Here is a 16,186-nt window from a genome sequence, read left to right on the forward strand (position 1 = left end):
GGAATTCGGTTTTACATGACGCTTGGGGTCCACCGTAAACGAGACATTACTCTTCACGGCCTGCCTATTCCTGTGAACATGGAGCACAAGGTTTTTTGTTTATATTTGATGACAAGGAAATATTGATTTCACACATGAAATGGAATAAATGCGAATGCTTACAAACAATGAAAATTCTGAAGATCCTCTCCCAACAATTTTATGGGGCCGACAAGCAACTCCTCCTGTGCTTTTCCGTTGCCTCCTTAATGCCTCGGGTTGACTGCAGCAGAGTCGCGTATGGGTCGGCGTTAAAAAACTGAGAATGCTCGATCCATTGGTGCATGTTGGACTTCGCATTTCTTGCAGCTTTTTCCGCACAAGCCCTGTCGAGAGTCGGTATGTATGGTGTAACAAAGGGTACCTAGAGCATCAGCGGGAGTATGTTGACTTGCTGTACGCCACAAAAATTGTCTTTTACCAACCACCCTTTTATTTCCATCATTTTCGACTCATCATAATTACAAATATTTTCAAACAGCGCATCTATATTTTACCTCTCTCTTTTAGAGTGAGCAAAAAGCTGAACTGAAAGAACCACTTTAAGACACGCAGACGACACCCATAAATTATATTTGTGTCACCATGACATCTGCACCCTATATCCAGTGACCTGTCCTTAACTCAAGTAAAACATAGTGTACTCTGCCTTTCAAATTAGTGGCCTTTATTTTTCCTGCCTGACAAGTACACGTTCACAAAAGTTTGCAGCGACGCATCGAAAACTGCATCTAGTGTCACTTGTGCAGTCCACGGACCAAGTTTAAGCAGCACTAAGACAATGAATTTTCATAGGAATATTTAGACGGCAGGAGTATATGGTGTCTTACTTGTATGGCATGTTACATCATCAAAAACAATTCCCAACTCTATCGTGTTTACTAAATTCTTAAGCCTTGTCCAGGCACTGTCATCTAAGAACCCTTCCAAAAGTACGCGCTCGATTCTCTTTTGAAGGTATAAGAGTATTTAAACGGCAAAAGTGAATGGTATCTTACTTGTATAGCATCTTACATCCTCAAAAAAGAATTCCGAACTCCATCGTGTTCACAAAATTTATAAGCGTTGTGCAGGCACTGTCATCTAAGAAGGATTCTTAATATATGCGGTCAATCCTCTTTTGAATGTTTTAATCACTGCGGATGCCTCAAATCTTGAAATCGCTAGAACCTGGGCAGCAGAGACCTGTGGAATCCCTCGCATTGAGGCTGCAAATCAAACGACAGCTGTGGCTGCTGTCGTGTATTTACTTGACATACCAACAGTACCTTACACTGACCTCACATCACAACTCAGACAGCAGCCTCGTAACATCTGGCAATCACACCGGAGTTAACAAAGACTACAAGCTACACATAACAAAACCAGACTTAGGCAGCAACACTACTGACTGACACAACAGCCGCCCTGATGTGATCTTCGCAAGGCTACGGAACGACCACACACATCAACGCAGTCACACCTGCTCACTAGATATTCAACACACCTGCGGAGCAGGTGTGGGAAGCGCCAATGCGTAGTCAAGATCCCCACCACATTCAATGCAATTGACACAACACGACATAATCATTTCCCTGAACTCTTCAGATTATACATTCCACTCCACCTACCATACTTCTTATCCGATGAACCAATGTTTTCTATTCAACGTGTTCGTATGTATTTACGTGAGATACCATTTCTGCAGCTATTGCTATATGACGAGTAATCATCCTCGCGCCACACACCAGCCATCCCAATTGTCTTTCATTTCGTATAACAATGCTTTAGTATTTCACTAGGTTTTAGTAGTTACCTCTGTATCTCGTAATATATGTCTTTCTGTGGCGGTGCTTCCCCTAGTTGGCCTTGTGCCATTATAAATCAAACATCATCATAACCGTCAGTATTTTCAGTTCTGCCACAAACTCCCGCTTACAGAATCTAATGTTATCGCACAATTTCATATTATTTTTATATACTGTTTATAGTGGCCACACACCTGTTGTATGCACTGCGCATTTAATTTCAACCCCCCCCCCCTTCCAGCGCCGCGAAAATTCTCGAACTGAACATGTATCACTCACACTTAAGTTGCACGCAAAAACACGAAACAGCACGTTCACGTGTGACCACAAGCAAAGTAAATAACAAGAGTAAAACCTGCCGCTTTGTGGTAACAGTCTTCAGAGGTTAGCGGTGAAGGATTCGAAACTGAGGAAAGCAGTAAAATAGACAGCCGACTAAGGCCGGCGGTTTGTGGGTTGTTTTTCTTTCTGCGCGTTACCGCGAATATAAAATCAGCACCCGTGAAGAGGCCAGTCAATATTGCTGTAATGTCGTGATGTTAAACCTTCTTTTTTCTAAGTCTTCATGAGTTTTGGAGACACTTTTGATTATTCGTAAGAACGAGTACGACGTCCGGGCCAACACCAAAGCAACGTTTCATAGGTAGCCACTTCCGTCCGACCATCGGTGAAACATCTGTACAGGTCTGTCACTATTTAGGGTCTTTATTATCTCACCAATGCATCGAATTGTTTGTTTTAATGTTGTAATCTGATGTCCGAAGACGAACCATCACCCATGTGGGGGTATGTGCCACGAAGACTGTTGCCGCAAGTTAACAGTCAAAACAGCCGAAGCAACAAAAAAGTGACGTCGAAGAAGAGGAAGAGAAGGGCCACAAGATTGAGTTAAGAAGCAGAGCGAGAAGAAGAAAAAGAATTCGAGCGAACAAGGTTCCCTTCACGCTTTCATTCCAATATCCGGTTGCCTACCCTGTTAAAAGACACTTCGTACTTTCTTTCTCTGGTGTGTGTAGTATCTGTTTTTACTTCAGTATCTCTAAATTCCCAACATCACTTCCCTCACACTCCACAGCTCTATTTACCATTAGTTTGAATTCTTGACCAGTTTCCTAAATCTGACTTGGCCAATCGCCAGAGTGGATACGCGCCACTGATTTTGGTTCCAACCAACCAACCTAAAGGCTGCCTAAAGGCTAAACCTAAAGGCTAAAAATCTGCGAGCAGAGCGCGGTATCAGCTCCGCAAACTGGTGAACCCCGGGCCACCTGCCGAGAGGGCGGCTACAACCAGTGTCTTCCAATGTCTCAAAATCGACGCCATGCGAGATAGTTTATGTTCGCTACACGTTTCCAGTGAGAACTAAAATTGGAAGTTATAGATTTCCCCTTCTAACGTAACCTAGCAATGAAAGTACAGAAATGCAGAGGCGGACAGGAGGGCCCAGAGTCATTGCTTCTCTGTTAGCCGTTTATTGTACCAGGAAGGCTTCTGATTAACGACCGTAGGGATTTCATAAGACCTAAGGCTCCCGTTTGTTTCGCTGGAGAGGGGCCGTGGACTTGCTCATGCTATGGCTCTCCTATATTTATTGTTGGTGTGCAGGCACCAGCCGGAACCTAGAGAGCAGCGTAGACATGCGACCGCGCCTGGAGGGCAGTCGTGTTCTCTCTGTGTCGCGCGGAACTGCTGACGCTAGCCAGGTACTGCTGAGTATGATCCTGGCGCTCATGATGACGTTGGCGATGGTGTCGCTACAAGGCTCCCTCCCTAGCACGTAGAGCGTTATGAGAAATAGAGGAGGGATGTTGGGCGGAACAAAAAATCATGTACAGGTATGTACAACACCGAGGATAAGTAAGGTTTGTCTACGGTCAATGTCCTTATACTGTCCTAGTCGGTCTAGGGAGGGCGCCAAGTGAGTGCATTTGTCTCGGGGGGCCTTGCCCGAGTGTGGCGCAGTGGTCGTTGGTAGAAGCTAGCTTCATGCGGTGAGGAAGCTGAAAGCAGCGCCCACAGATGAGAGTGATGTCCCCCAAAGTTTGAGTGCACTGTCGGAGCGACAAAACCTGCCAAGGAACCGGGAGGACACAGCGTACGAGTGTTGGGCACCTCCGCCATGCAGATAGCTTTGTCGATGCGAGGATTACGCCCACGTGTGCGGCGTAAGTGGCGCAGTTGCCACCATGTTCGTGTAAGTATGTACAAGTTATGAGTTATTGACCGTCGTGGTGGCTTGAAGTGACGCAGCTTATGTTGGGTCAAAGCAGGCGAGTTACTTAAATGAGTGGTGAATGCCCTCTGAACTCGAACGAATCGTCAATGGGGACGGATGAAGAGTCGCCTCCACAGAGCTTGTGACGTCCACACGGTCGTGGAAGGATTGGGTTCACATGGCGTGACGAGTCGGGCACGAGGAGCACGGACTTCGCGGCTAGCTGCCCTCACTCAGACCAGAAGACACAGCGTCGTTTGACGAAGCACCAGATGCAAGTGCATCAGGGGGATAGCGAGGTGCTCGAAGAGGGGACTTATCGAGGTTTTGACTCGCTGTTGCCGTCAGAGATGATTGCGCCGCAAGTTTTGGGGCGTCTTCCGTCGCTCGCTCCACGTTGGCTAGCCGACAAGGTTTGTGGTTATCGGATGGGTCACGTGTGGTAACGGTAGCTGTGTCGAGATTCTTGTGGCGGCTTAGAGCATCGTGCCTGGAAGAGTCACAGTGTGGCTATTGCTTTACCGGGACAAGAGACGCGATGTCATAACAGCCGATGGTGGATGCGTCCATCTGCATCTTATTCGTGCTTGGCTCTACTTGCCCAGTAGTCTCGCACTGAGGGGTAGCGTTGAGGTGGAGACGTCCTGGGGTGGAGCCGTCAGCCGAGGAGGAAGTGAGGTCGCCCCCTCGATATTGCGTGGCTCACCGATGCCTTCGCTGGAGTGGCAGAAGGGGGTGAGCAGGGCGGGGGTCGGTGGACATTCGCGATGTCGTCGGCTGCCAGTCCCGTGGGTGAATATGTGGCTGCCGCGCTGGAGGTGGAGTCTACTATGGCGACAGGCTCCAAGCCCGCATTAGTCGTTCCCGAAGCTGTAGTGCGTGAGCACGGCAGCGCGAACGTCATTGTAGACGGTTTCGCTGGGCGGTGGTAGCCAGAGGACGCAGCGCAGATCGAGGGGAAGCGTCTCCCAGAGAATGGAGTGCTTGAGCGGCTGAATGGTTTCGTGGTTCAGTGAAACGGTGGCCTCAAGCTTTAAATACCAACCTCTGAGGTGTCGTGCTTCGACCAGCGGTATCGGCGAGTCCCCCCACGTCGCCATGTCGGTGTGCCGCTGTCCGGGGATCACGCCCGGTTCATGAAATGTGGGAGAGGGGCCGTGGACTCGGTGATGCTGTGGCTCTTCTACTTTTATTGTTGATGTGCAAGCCCGGCTGGAACATCAAGAGCGGCGTAGACATGCGAATGCGGCAGAAGGGCAGTCGTGTTCTCTCTGCATCGCGTGGAACTGCTGACGCTGGCCAGGCGCCGCTAATGATGATGTTGGCGCTCATGAACAGGATGGCTATGGCATCGCTACAGTTTCATGAACAAGCAAGCTGGGGCACAGATAGTGTATACAGTAGCGGCATCGAAACACTCCGAGCTTTGCGCTTAAGCGCACCACATCAGGAATCACCAGAACACAATCCTACCATTGGATCTGCAGAGGCTAATAATGTTTATAAAATACGTGCTTTAGACGGCATTGTGATGAAGGCTCCCACTAGCACCTCGCACTAGGCCTTCGTACGGATGCGTGTAGATAGTCGAGGAGATATATTTCAATCACGGAGGGCGAATACGATAACAGGCACAAAATGCAGACAGGGGGTAGAAGGTGCAAACGAGGCGCCCTACGTGCACAGTCACGCGAGACTGAAATTGTGTTCGCTGGTCTACATGCCAGTCACAACATGGACCGTCTCACTACACCAGAATAAGTGTGTCATAAAATGCAGCCATGTTGGTGAAAGAAGCTGAAGAGACTCGCTAAGGAGGAGGGACCGCTAACCCACGGACTGTGCGCTGGGATAGCTTGGCGATGCGCTGTCGCGGTGCGCTTGCCGTGTACCACACGCCCCACGTCATGCATTGGGTGTTTGGCGCGGATCGAAGTCTAAGCTAGCGCTAACAACGCGAACCACTTTCAGATCAGACACGGGATGACCAGGGCTTCATGGAACATCTCGAAAGCATCCACCAGAATGGTCCGAGACAGGAAAGGTGAAGTTGTTGCAGTCAGAATTCTGGAATCCTACACAACAGGCACCAAAACCCACATTGGTGTGATTAAGTCCCCCAAGCGTCTCGAGCGTAGGACGTTTTCGTCTTTATCTTCCATCATAGAGGACCTCACTTCGTTCTTCTTAGCATGGCCAACCCAAAACCACCACGTTCCAGCACAGTACAGCACCCCAGTCATTATGACGTCCGGCCCAAACACTTTAAACAAACTTGAGCCATCGGTGGAGGAAACTTTGTTTAAAGAAATCTTGGACGTTCAGCAAGACGCCGGTAGCAGTTCATCCACTGTGAAAAATGATTTAATTTGAAAATACAAACAGAATAACGAGCCTAGCACCGTGCTCTTAGCTGGGTGGAAAATTCCGAGGACCCCGTAAGTAGCGGGACCATACTGCGCAAGGAAAGCACGCCAGCACCATTCTCTACGACACTCCAGTGACCTCAGTCGTGGAAGAGAAACTGCCTCGATTACCGAACAACCTCATTACTGTTTGCCAGATCGACCTGAAGGTGGGCCAGTTTCAATACGACGGCCGGAAAACACGAAGCCAGCAACTTCCCGACGCATAGAAAGTCCGGGCTCTACGGTGGACCACATACCCGCGGACAGAATCTCACAGTTCGTCATCGGATGGCCTAACCCCCAGCGATTCAACGGTGCATACTTAGCTATTTGCCTCCCGACAGCGATGGATCATGCGGCCAAGTCGGTAGGCCGGATAATCGATTCTATGTCACATACTGGCATCTCACTTTTCATGCAAATTCCTTATTGTGTGTTGTTTTGCGCTCCTTCTTTGCATCATTCTACCATGTTAAATCTGAAATTTGTACTATTATATTATTACCTCTTGTCAATGTTTCATGCTCTTCTCCCTTAGCATACTTCGCCTGTTATAATATTGGCTTTTTTTGTTTGTACTGAGATTGAGTGGTCTACCTCCTTCCTGACGTTTTTTGCGATGAAAGCCGCAAATAAGAGAGTTACTTCGTGTCACCTGTTGTCTTGGGACTGTACACCTTGTTCCCGCCGATCTGTTGAGTTGATTAATAAATCCTCTCTAAAGCTCACATCCTGAAAAGACTGACAAGCACAGTGAGGTCGCCTTGTTTTTGTGGGGCTAGTTTAACAAACCACGAGTTGCACCCATTCGCTATACCCACGTACCTCTTGTAGGTGCAATAAAAAAGCACAAAAAGTCGAGAAGATATTCACTCATAGGTGCCATGACAGTAGTTTCCCTTGGGCATCGCGAGATATTTCCCTTTATTCCTTTATTATTTCCGTGTTCCCCATAATCAAAAAGCAACAAAAAAAATCGTGGAATGAAAGCCGCTCCAGCCAAGTTATGGCAGGTTAACAGCCGATAAAAAATAAATAAAAAGGAGCGATAGCCCAAAAATATTTTTTTGTAGAAACCAATTTGTAGATGAGAAAAAAATGAGACTTAGCACCATACCAAACTCTCCATGCTTACCCAAATCACAGGCAGCAGGCTAATAGCGAACTGGTGAAGCACCAATAACAAAAACAAATCAGAATCAGTACAAATAAAACATACACACTAAGGCAGCCCCGCACACTGCGAAAAGAAAAAGGTAAACAGTGCACATAATATGTGGCATCGCACCGTACCGAAAAACGGTCTAGAACGCTATATAGCTGACACCAGTCAACAAAAAGTGGCACCTATGACTAGCTTGTGAAAGCATATCTCGCAAAGTTTCAAAAGCGGAGAGAAACAGCATGCCGCTATATCCTTGTACACTGCATAGGAGAAAGAAAGACAACACTCAGTGCATGTTTCGCTTGCACGAGAGAACTCGAGTCCCACCGCGAATCAGGATATGGTAGCCAGCACAATTCTGCAGCCCCGCACACTGCACACACCATACTAGAAAATGCTGTTCATGTGGTATTGCAGCCCCGCACACTGCAAAGAACAAAAGCCGGTCACAGTAACACGGAAAAAAAACTGAGCACATCACGCGCGGAAAACTACATCTTGACTCGGGATGCTGGATATCATTCACACTTCAGGCAGTGCCTTTGAAATAAACTCAACAAGTTGCGTTAAAATTTTAACTGCTACACAGTCATTCAATACTGTCCGTAAGTGAGGTGATTCCAGTGCTTTTCTTATTACATTGTGGAATCGTCGAACGTACACAACTGTTCTTGTACCATCTTGTAAACAGTTAAAAATGGAAGGTGCGTCTTCTCCACAGAAGCATCGACATGTTACCGTCAGTTGTAATATATAAAAATAATGTGGGAACCGTCCATGTCCAGTGATCAACTGAGTTAGCTTTTTTGGTGGAGGGAAGAATGAGCGAATGTCCAATACATTGGGTATCCATCTGTACAGTTCTGTGTCGGTATTTTCCGTCGATCACCTTCGCTGCCATTGCAGGTGACCCTCTTTTGTTAATCGAGATCTCATCATGCGTTTGGACAGTTTACTGCGGGCATCTTCTACTTTCGTAGCCGCACTTGCCGCCATCATGTCCGCCAAGTCGTTACCCCAAACATCTGGGTTTCCCGGTACGTGATAAAGATGAACAGAAACAACATTCATTGGAGAAAGCAAGACTATTTTCAATTGGTGAGTACAGTGGATTGATTAAACGGGTTGTCAAGGGCGGTTAGGACTGAGAGGCTGTCGGTGTAGATGTGAACCGGAGAAGAAGGTAGATTATCAAGTAAAAACTGAAGTAGTTTGTTCAGGGCTAGTGCTTCTACGTCGAAAGAAGAGGTTGGGGTAACTAGCCGGCAACGGGGCACTGCTGTAATAGAATAAGGCCCAGACATGATAACAAAGCCAGCACCAGCTTAAGTAGAAGTATGCGACCTATCTGTGTAGGCGTCTAGGACAGGGATTCGTAATCTTTGGTTAGCATCGGCAGCATTAAGCCCCCCGCTGCTAATTCGAATCAATCTGGGTGGATGAGTGAGAGAGTCAATCGGAAGGTCTACGTCGGATGGTTCGCAATTATTCGAGTTGAACGTGTTGAATTGCCGCTCAGAAAACAGGGGAAACATAAGTACTTGGATGTCTAGGTGTATGTCTAGAGGTAACGTATTTGCTATTACCTCTAGAGCAGCCGCTCTTGTGGTCATGTATGCTCCTGTGACCGTAAACAGTGTAGATCTGATAAGCGAGCGTACTCTTGCCCGAAGCATGCAGTGTTGACTCGTATACCACCACTCAGGAGCGGCGTACCCTGACCTTGCCTTGGTGGTATAGGTATAAATGCATGCAAAGTATCCTCGATAACAGCCCAGCTGAAGCGCTTCTGTGGGCTGCGGACGCAATTCTCGCCCTGTGCAGGAGTCTAGTAGAGAACCTAAGACTGAAGAAGCCCTTAATCTCAGCTGAAATGTGAAATAAACCTTACGTGGCTGCTAATAATCAGGTTTGTGTGCTTTGTGTTCACAACGCTTGGGTGCTCTGACACTATGTTCATTCGCCATATGCTCATATACACCCATATTTATGTTTCAATGTCTGTGTGTTACGAGCAAACGCATTCCAACAAATTCGTTCATAATGCTAGTACTAACAATGCTCTAAATCCTTCTTTACTTTTATTTCTTGTAATATTTTGCTATTTCTGTGTCTTTCAAATCGTTTTGCTGCCGCTTGACCACGAAAAATAGTGTCTGCGGTATTTTTTCAGCAACTAATTCTGTTTTTTTCCGCAATGTCAACGGCCTTCGCTCTGTGAGTAGTTAAACATTCAAGAAAAGTATTTAGTGTATCAATTGTCACCGTGAAGCAGTCATCGAAATGTTCGGTTACAATAGAAGTAAGACATTATTGCAACCATCCTAATAGATTATTATAAATATAAGTTAGTTGATCTGTAGTTACTTACACCCAATAAAATTGTTTTGCCTAACATAAGCATTGGTAATAACATTTCAAGCAATGCTGTCCAAGATAGAAATATCTGTAGAAAACAGAAGTCAATCTATCTGTTGCGTGTCTTTCTGTTTTCCAGTTTTTTAACACAACTGTTACGATTACAACCCAAGCTGGACCAAGCAAGAATTTCTGTTTCAACGATAGTATACTGTTTAACACGTATAAAGAAGTATTTCTCCACAGAGAAGGTTTTCCATCCTCATGGCGGTAAGTAGTTGAATTTGCATGCTAGAAAATGTAAAGAAATTACCCTTTCCTTCTTCTTCCAAACAGAGAAGTTGACTTAACGTTCCGTTATGAAAAGCACGGTTCTCTTGGTGGACCTAACGCGATGCAATTACAACAAGGTAAGATATGGGAATATATTTCCAAGTATGTACATTTACATACCTTAACATTTGTGGATATGTAGAGAAAAAACATACAAACACAAAATATATATGACATATATTTTATATGCCTTGATGAATTGTCGTAAAACATAATAAACACAACCAATAATTGTTCAAACCAACCTTCCTATGACCCACTGGTGAAGTGAAAACCCGAGCAAATCCGCTGCAGGGAACTAAAACTTACACATGAAGTATTACAAAAATAATTATGATGATCTATTAAGGTTTCTCTGCCTGATTGGTGCCATCTATACGACACAAATACTTTAAACCAACGCAGATGAAATGGCATAAAGAAAGCGCATCTTTTTGTCAGAATAGAACCTTGCCTCTCACATTACGAAGCCAACATATATCTTTTTGCGCAAAGGGTAAAAGCAGTTTGCACCCTGGATTTCACTTTGACTCATGTTGTAACAAAGAAAGCGTCGCGTTTGAACTACTTTTCTCTATAAAGACGGGTTTTATTTCCTATTACGCTCTGGGTGCTCATTTTAATGGTGACGGGTTATTGCAAAAGATCGTTTTTACTTGACCGATGACCCCAAACCTTCCGACCAGATCGATCGCAAGATGATGATGGTTAGGCACAGATCAAAATGACGATAGGCGTATGGCTGTTTGGGATCGCTAAGCAAACCCCCCTGGTGACGACAATGGATGATGATGACGCCTTGTTAACATGGGAATACCTCTAAAAAACATCCCTTATGCCCACACGTTTTCCGCCGCGGGTGTAACCGGGAAGGTTTCGGTTTATGGTTACGGTTGTCTATCGAAGGAATGACTTGCGACGCGCAAAAAATGACTGGAGGAGTCTGGCAGATGACGATGTATGGGCCTGCTTATCTGTGAAGCAACGTATTGCGGAGTCCAGGTGTGAGAATAATTGTCCAAAGGACGACCTCGTGTCCTTCTGATAACCTAACAGTGTGCTAGGTATCCTCATACCCGGCCATCTGCTGTTGCTCGCTCGTATTCGTGTTATGTTTCGCCCTACTATTATGGTTGGGATCCACACTGCCGACTTTTCATGACAAGCACAGAAAAAAAACGATGCCGAGTGCCAAACAGGGTAGCTGGCCTTAATCACAAAAAAGAAGTGTAAGTACCTGGTTGGGACCTACACAGTGGGATTGTAAAAAAACGACGTGAAAGGTAGGATAACGCCCAGATTTCGCGGGTCCCAGCACACTCTTATGCAGAGCATATTACAGAGTGTGTGACGGTACCGTTCTATTGGTCAATTTTTCTAAGGTTGATAGCTAGAACAAGTTTTGTGGATGATGTTGGCAGCACGAAGCAACTCTGCAACAATTTTGGAACTTGCCACACTCACTCTGCACAATAGGAGGCGCTTCATATCGCAGACAGTGTTGCGCTGAAAAAAGTCATGTGCCCCGCCCACCGGAAAGGTGGGGTATCTCCTTTCCTAGTAAAGTGATCCACAACATTCAGAATTCAATGGCACCCAGTCGATGTTAAACGCAGTACTCCGTACAGGTGAATGGCTATTGTTTCAAATAAAACAGAAGGGCAAGGTACCTGCTTCACAAAATCGACAGGAGAGTACGTTGTTCGCATGCAGTACTGGCACGATGCCTGAGAGACAATGCACGTGTGTACAATTGTGGAGAGGATCCGCCAGAAAAACCGGCCCCGTGTACCACAGTAAATTCTCGGCAACTGAAGGTGTTCAGCTGTTGCGCAATCATCAGAAGCTAAACGAATTCAGTGCTTGCGAGGAAGCAAAGACGCTCATTTATGGCTCGAAGGACGTGGATTGTAGTGGTAGAGTACGCCATCCGTAAGCCGGAATCCGTATGGTGGTGTCGCACTCACTTATTGGGTCGTGCCGCCGAGCCACAAGGAAGCCTAATAAAGTTAGGTAGTAAGTATGGGTCTCTGATGCGAAGGCAACTTTCTGACCGCCTCTACTAGAGAATCAATGAGCGGCGCGCCGGGCAAGACAGTGGACTTCCGACGGGCGATAGTGGACATTGCGAAAGGGCAAGCTCTTCGGAAAGCTCTTTACACATCCTACACGTAACGGGTCAGTCAAACTGTTCTAGACGCGGTATCCATCGGCATATGAGCCGTGATAAGGTTTTTATCCTTCAGAGTCAACAGAGGGTGTCTTGATCGGCAACAATGGTGAATTAACAAGCAGAGGCAATAGTTTTGATTAGGCCAGACCATGGGTTTTCTTAATGGCTCCCTTAGGATATAGTTTTTCCCAGCGCTTGCTCTTTTCCGAAGCTGAGCGTCGCACTCAAGAAGAACAGCAGCAATCCACAAGCGCTAGCATTAGTGTGCGAGATAGTAGGAGCTGTGCTTATTGCCGGTTAACCGTCAGTTTAAATGCATCTTGGAGCGTAAGAGCTGATGTATAGAGAACACGCACGTGTGGCGAAGTTACGTATAAAACGTGAAAAATATGATGCCAAACAAAGCAAGCTCACAGTTTTTTTGTTGTAGTGGTCGAAGGAAATTATTTACGGCAGCTCTGTTATCAGAATCTGGGTGTACTCGGTTTTCTGAGACAGCCTGTCCCAGCCCTTAAAACTTGATTATTTCCGTGATTGGTACATTGAATGCTTGCGGTATACCTTTTATAATTCGCTGATGACACGCCATCTCACCAAGAAAAAAAATATGTATCTTTTATGATCTTCGGTTATTAATAGCTCTTCTCATGGGCAAGAACACTTTCTGTGGCAAGTGGAACCTTTCCTAGGCCTTATTCTCCTCTCTGCTTTTCTTCGGTTAGCATTCTAATCTTTTTTAGTTGTTTCGACAGGCTTGTAGGTAACTCCCGCTGCTCAACCACTAAATCCAAGGGCTTCAGGCTGCCGAATTTAGCCTTTTTAGAGTTTCGATGGATGCACCCACTTTATAAAACTATCTCCCGAATATGTTTTTTTTTTTGTGGACGCTACGCATACCCCATCATTTTTGGTATTCTTCCTTCAAAGGTCTTAGTTCTCAAACAACCTTCTTCAGCCTCAAAAGGCAAAGTGCTGCCCTTGCAATTATCGTAGAAATTTTCTTTTCTGGTGCCTATGTCGCCACCCTCTACATCTATAAAAGCGTTTTAGCTTCCGTTTTTGTCTCCACCTATTCGTTTCTGCCTGGCTTTCTTCTTTTCAGGTTACCTTGGCTTTCTTTAACTGTCCGCTGTTTTTTGTCGAATTTCTAGATAGCCTTCCAGTTTTCCTTAACCACTACGTGTCCAGCTTTTCTTCAAGCGGTACTTAAAATGTTTAGTGGCCCACCTGCGTTGACCCTTTCTTCTCTACCTCCTCTCAAAACTATTTTACTATTATCTTCTCGAACTTCAAGCTTTGGCTAGCCAGATCTTCCTGTACTGCCTCATTAGGTTGTTTTACAAGGACCTACCTTCCTCTGGTTCACTTCAAGGCATGAAAAAGCGTCTGATTTTAATCAGAGTACTGCATTCGATAACATGAGGCCAGCCGCCATTACTCTTTCCACAATCCTCTCACACTTTATATTTTTATACCCCCCTGAGCTCAATGATTTATTATAACTGCGTTGCGCTTTCCTTTATTATTCATAAGGTGCTCCTATTGAGTTCTTAAGTAATACCCCTCGTTTACCGACACGCCGTATATGCATCTTCCTTGACTCTGGGTAACTCGCCTCGCTTAAGTGACAGTGAGTGAGTGCTGGGGCATTGAATACCAATATTTCGCATTTTTCTTCTAAAAATTAACCCACGGTCTGTGCCTTTCTGCCCAAAAATGTTTCTGAGCACTGCATACCGGTAAGACTATCAGCTAAGGGAACAATGCCGTCTGCATAGGGCATTAACAAAATACGCTGTTGTACTACTTTACCTTGCCACAGATCCTCTACATTTTAGCACAATTGACTTTACTCCAGTTACTTCCTAAACGTAGTATTCAACATACAAACAGTGAAGGGCTCAAAAGGCATCGCTGCTTCATTCCTCGATTAATATTGAAATGCTCTGCGCATGTCTGACCTTCCCATGTTACGTGCACTATATAATCTTTATAGTTTGTTATAAGCAACTGTAATATCTCTTCATCTTAGCAGTGGAGTTTGAGCGCCAACAGCATTTCTCTATTTGCGTTCGGCCCCTTTATGTTACATGACGCTTTAATGTACAAGGACGTAATGCATAATGGTCAATTCCCCGCTTCCACAATTTGAATGCACTGTGCTATCACAATCCCCATATGATCTAATCACCTATCTTGTTTACTCTACTGTGAATTACCTCAAATATTCATTTTCTTTACTTCATGCTTGAATTTATGATTCTACAGCGTGGAATAGGAAACTGTGCAGCACTGCCGTTACTTTGAGTTTACTGTTTGAAATACTACGGGCTTTATTTATTCCGACTTTATATAATTAATTCATTCCGCTGTCCAGCCAATACTCTCGTATTTTCTCGATTTCTATTACCTCATTGAGTCCCTCCTAAAATATCAGTTTTTTTTGTCCAAGCAAGTTTATCAGCTGCATTGGTATTTCGTTCGGGCCCAATGCTTCTTGTGAGCAAACTACTTCTGCTGCTTCTTTCTACTCAAGGCTGCTCAATTTTCTTTCCCGTTCCGCGGTCTTTGGCCATGCTGTTCTTCGGGGTGCAGGCTTCACTTCATCTATTTCCCAAAGCTTCTCACTAATCACGCAATGAATATGCGCCAATACCTTATTCCCTTTAATGTTTCCCTCCTCATCAATCAAACATTTTGGTGGATAACATTTCTTACATTTATTGATTTTATGTGGTTTTAAAACTTCTTGAATTCACTTTTTTTCTTCTATATTTCCCCACCAATTGTTTGCTTTTCTTTTTAGTCTTTGCGGGCAAGAATGTCTGCACTTGTAGTCTTGTATCCCGGTAGATATCCCATTTTCCTAGCTACCTCTGGTGTCATACTTGTTCTCTTTGCCTCTATATGTACTCCCAACGAATTTTTACACCGGTCCGTAGCCCCTCCTATTGCAAAATTGCAACGGCTTGTCGGATGTGTTTTCCCTTCCCATCGGTTTCGTTGTTTGGCTTTGTCCATCTCCGGCTTTATGAACCCGATAATTCCGTCGTTATCCCAGTGTGTGCCTGAGTACTTACTGATTTTGTATTCCGTCATATAAGTAATAATCTTTAACTGTTTATTGTTTGAATTACTACCTCCCGTTGTACTGACTTGTAAATGTACCCGGGTTACGCCTCCACAGTACAAGGTAAGCCACTTGTGGTGTCTTGATAAGTGGCCTGCTTCGTTTTCATCTATCGTCATTCCCCGCAACGTTTTGTTTACTATCTGGGACACTAGACGTATCATTATCATAGTCGTCATCATCATCACCACCACCACCGTCATGATCACCACCACCACCACCCTGCCTATGCCCACTACAGGGCAAAAGACTGTATCAATAACCTCCAAATATACTGGTCCAGCGCTAACTCCGACCAGTTTATACCCGCATTCTTTTTGATCTCATCTGCCCGAATAACTTTCTGCAGCCGCCTGCCACGCTTGCCTTCTCTAGGGATCGAGGCTTTTACACTTCATAGTTACACTTTACACTTTACACTTTACACTTTACAGTTACTTTACACTTCATACACGTCATAGTCATAGTGGTCATAGTGGCGCTGGCTACCACCCTCAAGTGTCAGATACACTTCTAGTAAATATAAATAGCCCAGAAAGTGAAGGAGAACACAGTCGCCCAGATAGCCGAATTGGTAA

The 16,186-nt window shown here is 45.3% G+C and overlaps 1 long non-coding RNA gene across 2 annotated transcripts in view; it reads left to right on the forward strand.

The window, feature by feature from the left end:
- LOC144142206 (uncharacterized) overlaps positions 1-16,186 on the forward strand; it is a 79,207-nt gene that overhangs the window by 49,336 nt on the left and 13,685 nt on the right. For both annotated transcript variants that reach the window (XR_013316888.1, XR_013316887.1), the window contains exons 2-3: positions 10,112-10,242; positions 10,309-10,382. This is a non-coding gene — a long non-coding RNA (uncharacterized LOC144142206). The remainder of the gene's footprint in view (positions 1-10,111; positions 10,243-10,308; positions 10,383-16,186) is intronic.

This window comes from Haemaphysalis longicornis, unplaced genomic scaffold, assembly GCF_048455015.1.
Source record: "Haemaphysalis longicornis isolate Haplotype H1 unplaced genomic scaffold, Haemaphysalis longicornis Haplotype H1 scaffold_6, whole genome shotgun sequence".
NCBI classification, from domain to species: Eukaryota; Metazoa; Arthropoda; class Arachnida; order Ixodida; family Ixodidae; genus Haemaphysalis; species Haemaphysalis longicornis.